This window comes from Anomalospiza imberbis, chromosome 29 (genome assembly GCF_031753505.1).
Source record: "Anomalospiza imberbis isolate Cuckoo-Finch-1a 21T00152 chromosome 29, ASM3175350v1, whole genome shotgun sequence".
In the NCBI taxonomy this organism is placed as follows: domain Eukaryota; kingdom Metazoa; phylum Chordata; class Aves; order Passeriformes; family Viduidae; genus Anomalospiza; species Anomalospiza imberbis.
This window is the reverse complement of record NC_089709.1, coordinates 3,075,904-3,089,756: the sequence shown is the minus strand read 5'-3', so window position 1 is coordinate 3,089,756 and position 13,853 is coordinate 3,075,904. Positions and strand designations below refer to the sequence as shown.

Sequence of the window (13,853 nt, the reverse complement as noted above, 5' to 3'; positions counted from 1 at the left end):
CTCCACTCTTTTTAATTATCTCAAATTCCTCTGGTGGAAAAGACAGTTTCTCTGGCAGCGGTGCAGTTACTGGGAGCAAAGAGAGGATCTTGGAAATTTTTGGCAACAATGCAGCTTTCCGAGCTTCTTTATCAGCCAGTCGGTTTCCTATTACCTCCTCCAAGCACCCTGCCTGGTGCCCTTTGATGTGTATTATTGCTAACCTTTTTGGTAAATTCACCATCTCCAGTAGGCGAGAGATTAGGCTCTCATGAGCTAACGTCTTTCCCCTGCAGGTTAATAAACCTCTTTCTTCCCATAATTTTCCAAATGCATGTATCACCGTATGCATACTTAGAATCAGTAAAAACATTCCCTGTCTTGTCCCCGTATAATGTATAATTCACAGGCTCTCACAAGGGCATACAATTCCTCTGTCTGAGCTGACCAGGTGGGTGGTAACCTCCCCTCTTCCTTTAATTGTCTTCCATTCATGATAGAGTATCCTGTAAATATTTTCCCTTCTATCACCGTTGCAGACCCACCAATAAACACATTTTCTCCCTCAGGCCAGGTAGTATCTCACAAATCTTCCCTAGTCTGGAGATCATCTGGAGATCAATCACCTGAATACAGTCATAGGTTTCTTCCTGGCCCCTCTCTTCAGGGTTGTTCAAACATGAGGCTGGGTTGAACCCTTCCCCACTCTTAAATTCTAAATCCTTCCCTTCCATTAAACAAGATTCATACTGTAATAACCGAGAGCTGGTCATCCGCTTAGAGGCTCTTTCCATTAAAAAAGCTTTAATCTGATGTGAAATTTTCCCAATCAGATACCCTCCCCTTGTCAGCTTTCAGGCCTCAGCCACCATCAGGGCTATGGCTGCATAGTTCTGCAGACAATGAGGCCAGCCTCTGGCCAACGGGTCTAACAATTCTGAAAAATAAGCAACAGGCCACCTTGTTCCTCCATGCTCTTGCACCAAAATTCCTTTAGCATGACCGTTTAACATCCACATATAGTTCAGATTCCTTTTCTGAGTCTGGAAGAGCTAAGACTAGGGCCTTAACCAATTTGTCTTTTAAATTTTTAAATCTTTGCTCTCCTTCTGGTGTCCATATCATGACATTAGGACTGTCTTGGGTTAAAAAGTCATATAAAGGTCTGACCACAACAGAAAAATCCTCAATCCATGCTCGGTAGTATCCCACCAACCCTAAAAACTGCTGTAACTCCTTTTTTGCCTGGGGTAATTATAATATATGTTATGGAATAATTTGTGCTTATGCAAAATATACATGAAATAAGTTGTGCTTGTACAAAAAGATTCTTAAAGTTTTAAAAGACCACAAGCCGCAGCCAGGGAAAGATTGCGAAACCAAAGATGGCAGCAGAAAGAAAGACTTAATTTACAAACAAAAAGGCGTGGCTCGGTGCAGAGATGGGCCCTTTCCTGGGACAATCCAGGAGACACCTAAGCGATGAATACTCGAGAAGTATCTGCAATCAAGATAGTCAGAGTCGTCAGGAGCATGGATCCCAATACCAGATTCCCATAACTCGACAATCAGCATTCATCGCTTCCCAGAAACAGCTTTGTCCAGCCCAGCACAGAGAACAGGAGACCCCATGAATATGTGAAGCAACAAAAAGAAGAGGAGAACCTCTGCCCCAGGCAGAAAAAACTGTATAAAACTAACTGGACAGAGACAACATTCATGAACAGAGGGGATCCGAAGCAGTAGAGTTCAGATCAGTGTTCACCCAGTGCCGATCCCAGGCTTGGCGCTGCCTCTTTGATTGTGGCTATTGGAGACCAAATCTCAGTCAGGAAATAAAAACCTATTTTTTAAATTATTAATTCGGCTTTATCATTTTATTACCTATGACAATCTTGTTGACCCCGACGTGATCTGATTTATGGGTCCAGGGAATCCCTTCTCCATTCAGGTGGGGCCCCGCTGATTTCAGTGTCCTGACAGGGTTGGGAAACCCTGTGGAACCAATCGGATCATGAACTAAAAGCCAGAACCACAATCAAAGAGGGGATAAAAGCGGGCCCAGAGCTCTCAGGCAACTCAGACACACCCAGGGGAAGTGTCTCTGGAGCCACAGCGCAGTTTTTTTTTCACTCACAAAATTCTACGTGCACGAAAAGCCCACATGGGAAAAAGGACCATGAGTACCATGTGGTTGAGTGAGATGTGATTGAGCGCAGGTGTGAGATATGATATTATCACAGAGTGAGTGTGGACCCTAAGATTGCATTTCCACTCTCCCACGAGGGAAGTGGTCAGTCAAGGGGGAAGCAGATGCAACGTGATAAAACTTATTTTCACATGTAAAGCCTGAAACTCGGGGAGTTTGGGGGTCGGTCACGGGGAGGATCAAAAAGGGAAGGTACGTTCTCTGGTGTTTGGGAACTGGTAAACCTTTTTGATCCAGGACTTGGTAAGTCCCGGAAGGGAAGAAAAAGGAGAGGTGATGGAGAGCTCATTACCAGTCGAAAAACCCACAGATCGGTTCGCTGTGAGGCTAGGAGTCATCGGATATTTAAACATACCGATTAATACCAGGGACGTAAGAGCCTTTAAGAAAGAAATGGGAAGGCTGCTGGACAATCTGTTAGGGGTAGCAGATAGACTGGATGAATTCCTAGGAACTAGCACATACTCGTATGACGATATTAATGCTATACTGAGGTCATTGTTGAACAAAGAGGAACAAGAAATGATAAGGCAAGCTGCAATATGAGACTGGGAACATAGAAACCCCCAGGGAGGGCGAGGTGAAGAGAGATGGCCCAACCAAAGACTGACGTGGGATGCCCAGACAGAGGAAGGAAGACAGAAAATGATAGAATTAAGGAATATAGTAATACGAGGTGTGCGGAAGGCGGTACCAAAGGGACAGAACATTAGCAAGGTATTAGGGGAATGCCAGAGGAAGGATGAAACACCCACTGAACGGTTAGAAAGGCTGAGAAGAAGTCTCCAGATGTATTCAGGGATGGATCCCGATTCCCCAGTCGGGGGGATCCTGTTAAAAACACAATTTGTAGTGAAGTCATGGGAAAATATAGGGAGGAAACTTGAGAAAATTGAAAATTGGCAGGAGAAAGGATCGCAGGACTTACTTTAGAGAGGCACAGAGGGTTCATATGAGGAGGGATGAAGAAAAGCAGAAAGCACAAGCAAAAGGTGTTGGTGGTAGCAGTGGTTAGGGAAGCCCAAAAACGCGAACAGGCCCAAGACCCTGTAAAATCAACACAGAACCATCAACGTCATAAGGGACAGAACCCCTCTCAAAGGAAGTACTCAGTCAGAAAAATATCCCGGAGTGCTTTTATTGCAAAAAGAAAGGGCATTTTAAGAGATAGTGCAAAAAGAGGATGAAAGATGAAAAAATATTTCAGGAAGATTAGAGGTGTCATGGGCTCTTTAATTTAGGGTCCAGAACATCCAGAGATCCCTTGATAAAGCTAAAAATAGGACCCCAAAAACAAGAACTGGTAATCTTAGTAGATTCAGGAGCTGAACAGAGTACTGTTCAGCAGTTGCCACCGGGGTGCACAAAAAGCAAGGATACTATGATGGTAATTGGAGCAAAGGGGGAACCCTTCAAAGTACCTGTTATTAAAAATGTAGAAATAGAATAATAAACTAGGTTTTGCTAGGGAATATACTACTGGTTGAAGAAGCAGATTATAATTTGCTAGGAAGAGACTTAATGGTAGCTCTGGAAGTAAGTCTGATCATGCAGGAATCCCAGCTTAGGGTAAGTCTATATAGACTGACCACAGAGGATGAGGATAAAATAGATCCTAAGGTCTGGTATACCAAAGGGGAAGCTGGAAGGATAGAAATGGAAGCGATCCATATTGAAATTGAGAGACCAGAAGGTCCTATTAGGATCAAGCAATATCCCATTCCTATGGAAGGAAGGTGAGGATTGAAACCTGTGACAGAAGAATTAATAAGAAAGGGGACTTTGGAACCTTGCATGTCCAGGCATAACACCCCTATCCTGGCAGAATGAAAGACTGATGGTAATTATAGGTTAGTACAAGACCTGAGAGCTGTGAATAGGACTAAAATGCTATTTCCTACAACTTCAAGTCCTTACACCTTGTTGAATAATATCTCTCCTGAAGATACCTGGTATCTTCAGGATACCTGATACCCTTAGCTAAAGATGGCCGGGACTATTTTGCTTTCCAATGGGAGGACACAGAGACAAACAGAAAGCAGCAATTCAGATGGACATCTTTGCCTCAGGGGTTTGTAGATTCGCCAAATCTGTTTGGTCAGGATCTCAAACAAGTATTAAGTCAATTCGTGCCAAGAGAAGGGACTAAATTATTGCAATATGTGGATGACCTATTGGTAGCTGGTCCAAGAGAGGGAAGATCTAAGAGCAAGTACCATAGCATTACTAAATTTCTTAGGGGAAAAGGGATTAGAGCTCTCAAAGCTACAGAATTTGAAGGATTGTGTTGTATGAACCTGTCTGATCATTCTGAATCCATCCACAAAAGTATACAAAAGCTGAAAGATTTGACAGCTCAAATTAAAGAAGACAGTGCGTCATGGTTAGATGATTTGTTCAAAGAATGGAGCTTTGCACCTTAGCTAAGGGATCTTTGTAAAATAGGTCTATATGTGTTGGGTGTTTTAGTGGTGATACTCATAGTAGTACCTTTCATACTTGGGTGTGTGTGACAAATGATGTACAAAACTATCAAAGAAGCTTTTATCATACAAGAGAGAGAGGTAGAATATGGATTAGCAGAGAGTTCTCAAAATCTTACAGAGATAGTGGATGAAGGCATAGACATGGAAGGAAACTTTTGAATTAAGACCTTGGAAGAGGTGAGACTGTGAACAAAGAATTGTTATTGCTAACAGATATGACCTATGCCTTTTCAACTGACGGGACTTTTACAGCATTAAAATTGCTGTGTTGTTATATAGCAATGCTTAGTGTGAGCAAAAAAAGATGCTTAAAGCAAGTAATAAGCAGATATACTATAGTATAAGCTATGAAATGCAAGGTAGTTAATAAACAACATGGTTTCAATGGTTTCTTTTTAGTTGAACCAAGAGGGGGAATTTTGGGCATCCTTAAAATAAAAGGGCTTTGGGAAAGCTGCAAAAGGCAGGTCTCAGAAACAGCAGGAATGCAATTAGAGCTAAGTGGTAGCCATAAGATTTGTCAGCAGAAAGGTTATAAGAGATGTAGAAAGTAAGGACAAATAGAACAATGATCTATGTATTAATGCTTGGCTAGAATAAATTCCTAAGCTACAGGAAAGTATATCTAACAAGATATCAGGACGTTCTAGGCTTAATAATGGAGCTCTGTGCATTCCATCTTAAGGCTTACAAGCAAGTATTGTACTTGAAATAAGTGAGCATTGTTTTAACCAAAGGTACATGTGCTTATAGTGGTTGGATAGAACTACTGTCAACATGCTTTTCCTTTTTGTGATTGGTCAAAAATCTTTTAAAGTTATAACACTGAGTTCTTTGTCTGCTGCTGAGGACATGAGCTGCTGGCATCTTCCCATTGTCATAACCATGTAAAGAGACTGATGCTAGAAAATAAACAGCTTGAGACATGTTCCACAGCCATTCCATCCTGTTCGTGTTTTTGTACATAGACCCATGGCCAGCAATAGGGCTGATGTGGATTCCACTGTAGACAGCTTGGAGAAGGTCTCCCTGGCCACCTCTGCAGTGCCACAGGCAAGTATCACATACAGTTACAGAGTTCTGCCCAGAGCTGACAGGGAAAGTTCATTAAAAAGAAAGAAAAACACCCAGAAAAAGACAACTCCACCCCCAGCAGAGCTGCTCCCTCCTTCTGTAGTTTCACCTGCACACACACAGGACTTGAGACTGCAAGAAATGAGCATTCCTCGGGCACATCTGCAGCAGAAGCAGCTTGAGAACAGCCTTGCAGCAGAACTCTTCTCATCCCAGTGAAAAAGGCCTCTTGGCAGGCAGCTTGAGGACCCTTGGAAAGGGCAAGGGCCAGAACCTCACCCCACAGGGAAGAAAAGGGCTCTGAATTGCTTGCTCCTGGCAAGTAAACTCTTCTCCCAGGCTGCTTCACACACAGGATTCTTCCAGGGAACTATGCAAAGCTGAGAGTCGGCTCTGGCTTCTCCGTGTTCCATGTCCTAAAGTGACTTGAGAGAAGACATTTAGGGTCAGCTCCCGTGCCCCAATCCCTCCTGGCCCAGGGCACAGCACCGGGAAGGTCTTTGCACCAAGAAATTGCCCAATCTGGGAGCTGGCAGTGCCAGCAAACACCACATTTCAGGCCCCACGTTTTGGGAAGGACTGAATCTGGACCCCTTTGTGTAGTATCTCATATGGGGGAAGGAGGGGCAGGAATGCCTTGGGAGGATACAACAGTTTAGGTTAGAGTGACAATTAGGGTTTTTTTCCCATGGTTCTTTGTTCTTGATGTAAATAACTGTTGTGACAGCAGTTATAGTCCCTTCCCCAGTTCCAGAATGTTCATTGTTTCATACTTTCCCATTGGTCCTTGTTATATGCTACTCCCCCTTTGTCTAGCCATTGGTTACTGTTCCTTTAGCCCGCCTTTGTACTTCCCCATATCCGTCCGCCCATTGGTCCTCAAGTTGCCTACCCCTGGTCAGTTAAACACCGAGCCCTGCTCCTTGCTGTCCCTGGGACCCTTCAGCCTTCCTGTTAATTAACAGTGGTTGGAACCCTACACAGAGAGCCTCTTTGTTTTCTCCAGTCAACTTGCTACACACCATCTGCCTACATGAGCGTCTGGTGCTCGTTTGGGCTATCCGCTTTCATCAAAGGAGACGCGGCATCTGCCACGTGGCCACACCTTTCTCCCTCCATCCCTCTCTCCCTCAACGAGTTGCCCTCACCCTCCCAAAATCCCGGCCATTTCATCTCAGCTCTTCACACCTAAGCACCTGTACCTCATCCTTCCCAATTTTCCTGCAACCTCCCAGAATGATGTAAATAAAATGGCCAGGAGACCTTGTGCTCCTTTCTTGATAAGGCCTTTATTAAAAGATAGCCTAAGGGGGCGGGGGTACGGGGATTACGGCAGAAGCGGAGTCTTCACCCACAGGGGATACGTCCAGAGACTCACTTATAGCTCGTTGGTCTAAGGGGGTGAGTCCGTTCAGACCTCTCTCAAGTCATGGCGACCAGCTCCAGGGGTGCCGAAGGCCAGCTCCGATTCCCTGACATCTCCCTGTCCTGGAGATGTTGATTGTTGAGCAGTCCTTGCTTTTGTTCGCGGTCTGGGTCTAGCTCTAGTCCTCTGCTGGAGTCCGGCCATTAACATGCAGCACATGCTAAGCCTTCTGGGAACCAGGAAGTCACCTCAGGGAGCAGCGGCTGAACTACCCGACGCCATGAAGGGGATACAGAGGGCCCAATTCGTCAGGTCCAAAGGGATTCCAACAAAAAAGGGGGGCTAACCCCAGGGCATATACATACAGTGAAGCTAGAGGGATATAGCCGGAGTGGGGACTGGGCACAAGGGCAAACACACCAGGAGAAACATGAACAGGGGTGAAATTAGTAAACACATTCAAGCGAACTGTGGAACAAGCAGACGAATGATTTTAAACTGTAGAATAAACAGAACAATGGTCAAACGGTTAAACATACAACCCAACGGTCAAACCCCGAATTTATTCCTAACCAGAAGACACTTCCAGGCCATAAAACTGTTACAAGCAGTACAAGCCTCCCCTAAAGTGCCTCCTGCTGTCCTTCCCTCTAGTGCCCCACTCCAAGAGCCCAAACCACCCCATCCCCCTCTTCCAATCCCCACCCCCCCTAAACTTCATACCACCCCCACAGTGCCATCCTCACCTTATGCCACCCCACCCCAGCATACCCCAGAACACCCTACCAATCCCCAAACACCATTCCCCACCACACCACACCCCGCACCACCCCACCTTTTTCCTTTCCGGGTCTTTCGTGTACATTTAGTCTTAAGGGGCCCATTACTGTGGTTTTAGGGAGACTTTTCCCTTTTTTTTATTGTCTCTTTTTGTCCACCAGTTGAAACCTGCGTCTGCTGCTCACGCCAGAAGAAACAGAGCAAGGCTACCAGACTTGACAGGGAGCACCTCCCTCACTTTGAACCTTTTGAGGTTTTGGCAGTGAGGTATTTTATTTGAGTCATGGCACCAAACTGTGAAAAATGCCAATCACTTCTTTTAAAATTTTAAAAGTTTAATAGTAATAAAATAGTTATAAAAATAGTAGTAAAAATTAGAGCAATAAGAATTTGGACAATCAGAGTTAGGACAATAAAAAGCAAAGAATTACAGACATCCAGGTGTCTGGCACTCTGCCATAGGAACACACCTCGCTAACAAAGGATTAACCCTTAAAAGCAATAGCCTGTTGCATATTCATATATCTCATACATGATGCAAACATCCTTTTCAAACAAAGGATGTCTTCTGCTTAATTTCTGCCCTCCCACCCATCTTGTAAATCAATTCCTTTGGCTCCTAGAAGTCTGGAAGAAGTCTGAATAGTCTTGATAAGGAGGCAGTAATTCTTCTCTTGAGATCTTGGTGTCTGTTGCTGTTATCTCTAACCAAATAGGGTAATGTGAAGAATTTCTTGATTATCTTTTCCATTCCTTGAACCAGTTACAAAAAGTATCTTACATCACATAGTTTCTATTTTAATATTATGTTATAGCCTAAAAACTACATTTACCACACTACTTAAAAAAATTAATACAGCATAACTTTCCAACATAACACATATAGTATTCATTTTAATATTTGCGAAGAGCCAATCATATAATACACATTTTTCACAATCTCCCTTCTTATTCTTTATAAATCATTTGGCTTGAGCAATATGTCTTGTCCACTTGTATTTTTTTGGACTATGCTGGTAATCGAATAAAACAGGAGATTGAACAATGAGGAAATATTAAAACAGTTATAACACATAAAAGGAAAAATCCTAATTTCTTCCACCATCCTATCTCCAATACATTACCCCACCAGCTACTTTCTTCACATTGTTTTCCAATTTTTGGACTGGTACCTGGGTTATTTTTCTGATATCTTTTGGTTTTTCCAGGATGACATCCCTGTTGTCATCTATTTTCAACAATCTGACATATTAAACTTTCCACAAACATCCTCTTCTTTAGCCAATAAGTAGTCTAAAGCCAAGCTATTCTGGTACACTACGGTTTTTGTTTGGCTTTGCTGACTTGATATTAATTCCAATGCCTGAGCAGCTTTGTTTGTTACTGTCAAGGTTTGATGCTGGCGCAGTGCCAGCGCCCCATGAAAATACACCTTCCCAAAATAAATACTGTGAGATGTGATCAGGAACACAGCAGAGCAGGCCCAAGCTTAATAACAAAGGAAAAAAACTTTATTAAACTACTACTACTACTATAAAAGACACACACACTAAATCCAGGATGAAGACGCTCCAAAACACTCCTCCTCCCCCCACCCAATTTCCAACAAACCACAGTGAGACACCACCCAGGATTCCTGATCAAGTTGCCACCCTTCAGATAATCAATACTCAGTCTATCAAGGGAGACAGGAGTCTCTCCTGTGCCTCAGACCCCCCACCAAGAAACACAGTTGCCACCCATCTGCGTTTCCATATCACGCATGGCAGACTGCCCGGAGAAAATCTGCCAGTGTGACACTTTCTTTTCCATGTCACAGTGCTCTCACCACCGTGCATGGACAGACTGCTCATAGGGCTCCTTTAAGGATGCTTTGCCAAGGACCAAAAGAAAAAACAGTTCAGCATCTCCTCTTGGGACTACAGTCCCCCCCCTCATTTTCCCCCTGGGGCCGAGGGTCTAAGAACAGAGATCATCTTCTTCCTGAAGACAGAGGGCATCACCACACCCTCCTCAGCCTTTCTCTGTTCTCTCCATTCCTGTGTTGGTAGTTGCTGAAGCAGGTCTCTTGGTTCACCATCTCATCCCCCTAAAAATACAGTCTCTATTGCAGGAGAATTTGGTTCAGTCTATGGCTAACAAGAAAAGTCCAGCCAAAAGCTACTCCATCATCTCCTCCCCACCTAAAAATTCATTCTTCTAACATCTCAGGTCCTGGATTGTCTCTCTTCTACTTCAAATCGAGGAGGAGTAATATTTTACAAAGCCTTCATTTCCCAGGATAGGGTTAAAAGTTCAGACTCCCCAGACAGTTGAAATCTCTGCCCAGAACTTTTAACTCCCAAGGCTGGGCACCTCCCCCCCGCCTTCTCCTTCTCCTCTGCTGGCAAGTTTCCAGGTACTGTCAGGCTCTGTCTCTTCCCTCTGTTTGAGGGGGAACAAAGACATCTCTGTTTCTCTCCACCCTTCCGTCCACAGGAGCTGGCTCGGTTCCAGTCCTTCTCCCCCCTGTCCTACCTCCCTCAGGCCGCATGGCTTCCCCTCCTCCACCCAGACTGTGGCTGGGCAGGGCAGGTCTGCACTCTCCAACGACTGGAACCAAAGAGACAGTTCCCCTGGGAGTTCTTGCTTTTAACCCTCTGTGTTCTCAGAGGCATGTCCATGCCTTCAATGGTCAGTCCAAATGCCAATATCCAAACCCGACCACTGATTGGTTTGACTACCAACTTCCTGAGAAAATTCCCTTCCATTTCAAACCATGACAATTATCATCTCTATAACTGCTTGGAGTCTTATAATACAATTCAGCATATAATTTGGTGCCAATATAGAATTAGACTGCTGTGCTGGTTTTAGCTTTTTGCTTACTAATTGCTTTTTTACCTAATCTTGGACTATATCTCTAAGATAAATGTAAAACAAATCCATCTTTCTCCTTTTGGACATCCAATTCTCTGTCTATTACCACTTTTTACTAAGTTTCTTGTAATCCATTATTTTTTTTCCATTTTGACTGCAGGTACTTAATTTGGATGGGTTATAACAGTGACTGTTGACATGGGTGTGTGTAATAAAAAAGGAACTTTGGTTTCTTTCCATGTAAAGCTTTCGGTAGCATTTGTGACATGATCTTGCCAGTATCTCAAAAGGGAAAAGACAACAAATGAGTGACAAAAAAAGGAATAACTGAGATCTGGTATGGCTTATACCCCCACCTTCCTTGCCTATGGGGTTGCAACCCATGGCAGGTGTATATGATCTTCACAGTGGCGAGTACAGTGGTCAACCCAGGCTTGCCCTCTTTTTCCTTTGTCACTTTTTTTTACTAATTTCTAGGCAGATAATTTTTGTCACTTCTTAACTGTGGTTTCCTACTGTTCCTCAGGTATCTCTCATTTAACAGGCACTAATAATTTCCATCCACAAAACAGTTTTTACTTCAGTTGTTTTGAGTTCTATCTGGATAAGGAATATATTTAGTACTCAATACTTCCTGCAACAAGAGCATAGATATTGTGAACTACAATACTAAGTTTTCCCACAATTAAAACATTTACTTATAACCCAGCTAGCATGTCTAGTATTGGGATGTATCAAACAGAGTATACAGTACGGCACTGATGGAAATTGTAATTCACATGGAGTCCCGTGGATCAGAGCATTTTCCAAAGGGGCCGTTGGGGCAAACAGGGAGATTTGGTCTGGCAGGATCTGTAAAACAATATCCAATATCTACTTGTTCTCACACAGAATACTTGACTGCAGGGACATATTCCCATTGTTCCTGCCCAGGTTTCAGGATTCAAACAGTGTTGTCTTTCCCAGGAGCTGCTGCTTCAGCTGCCTTGGGAGGGCCTTTTGGCCTCTGGACCCACACTCTGGCTCCTTTATCAGGACAGCTGGACCCAAATCCTTTATCTCCACAAACAGTGGTGATTGGAGGTGGAACTCCTTTTTTCACAATCATTCTTAAAATTGCAGTATCAATAATTGTGCAACCCTGTCACTGAATAATCCCATCTTGTTCACTATTGTTTAACAGAATTAATGTAATTTCTCCTACCATGACATGAACACTTTGTGAGGCCAAGCTCCAAGCAAGCAGTTACCAAACCAAAGTGTCCTGGAGGAATCTGAATTCCTGTTTCAGTATTGATAGCTCTCATTTGCTTTGGACTTATCCTAACTAATTCTAATGCATAAAGGTCCAGCCCTGCAGCCTCTGGGGTGGCCCAGCCAGGGGCCATCACACTCAGAATAATTTCCCAGGAAGTCCAAGTCTCACTGTCCATGGTTGTATTTGCAAATTGGGTGCAGCCGTGCACAGCCAGGGGGTTTCCATTTTCTCAGGGGGCCATTGTTAAGGGCATGGAGCACATCTGGGAGATGGGTTCTCCATGGGGACAGATTCCCATCTCCTCATTTTTTCAACTGCTCTTTCAACAATCCCTTCACCCATTCAACGAATCCTGCAGCTTTTGGATTTTCTGGGACATGCAAAACCCAGAAGTCTTAATCACTGTATTTTTCACAGTAACAGACAAAACACTCGGCATCACAGTATCAGCAAACGCTGTAAAAATAGCCAATTTCATCCCTTCCTCCTTTTTTCATTGTATACAATCTCACAAAGTTTACCACTGACATTTGGGTCCTGGCCAGTCCTGTTCTGTAGGGTATTTAGTGTTACATCCCTGGGCAGCCAAAGCTACCAAATTAGTATTGTCAGCACTATTTCACATTATTATTATTTAATATGTAGATCTAGATATTGATATATAAATTATTTATATTATATTATATTATATTATATTATATATATTATATATATATTATATAGATTGATCTATATAGACATATATATATATATATATATATATATATATGGTCTTATATTATAAATTTGTATATAGTTATTTATTATATTAATATTATTTCACTAGCACAAATACATCTGAGCTCAAGATTAAAACCTTCTTCGCTCCGTGTGGGAGCATTCCAAGAATAATTGTTCCTTCTGTAGGTGCTGTTTCCAATGTGTTGTTAACAAAATTCATCTTTGTCTGCCCAAACCCAGAAGTTCTTTTCCTTTTCCATATGCAATTTTTGGATGCATTTTAAGACATCCAGGGATTCAGCTTCTTTTAGTTGACTGCCCCACTGCTTACACAGTGCTCTGACTTCAGCCCTCTCCAGAGCCAGCGAACTTCAGGGAAGGGCTTCCCATGTGGGAACTTCTGATGGGACTGCTTCCTCACATTTACATTTAAAAAGTGACATTTTGTTGTGATCTGGCCAGACTGTGCCAGTTTTGTTTCCCCAGTGGGCAGGGTCAGCACCAAAGACACAGACACCAACTGAAGGACTCAGTGTCATTGACTGTAGCTCAAAGCAGCAAAGAATCACAAAAGGAGCAGCTCGGCAATGCACCCAGCCATCAGCACCAAAGATTGCAGCAGTGATTAAGAAAGATCCAGCAGCAGTTACCCTCAGGCTTTACCATGCCCCAGATCCACACAGCAGCTGGGGAAGCTGTCACAGCCAAGGGCTGCAGAGCCACTCCTGGACACTGGGAATTCCTGCAGGTGCCTCCAGCCACAGGTGGGGCTCCAGCCTCGCTGGGAGAGGGCCCAGCTCTGACAGTGCTGAATGAACAAACTGACAGCGCTGCTGGTGCGGGAACATCTGGTTTCATCCTCCTCCTGGGTTCCTCCCAAAGCCTGGCCAGGGCCCAAGAGGAACCAAGGGAGGTGACTTTGACCATTCAGCCCCAGACAAGGCCAGATGTCAGATTTCATGGCCTTGTCCGGCTTCTAAATACAGAAAGGTTTCACTAATGAGTGGATACATCTATCATAATGCTAATGATCATGCATATTTTGGTAATGAGTGGATACATGGATAGCCTTTGGTTGGAAGGTTCATCCAGAGGCCACCTTTGGCTCAGGGCCTGCTCTTC

At 43.6% G+C, this 13,853-nt stretch overlaps 1 long non-coding RNA gene across 1 annotated transcript in view; it reads right to left on the bottom strand.

Moving 5' to 3' along the window:
* Nucleotides 1-13,853, bottom strand: part of LOC137463574 (uncharacterized) — a 78,680-nt gene that overhangs the window by 14,825 nt on the left and 50,002 nt on the right. The window lies entirely within an intron of this gene.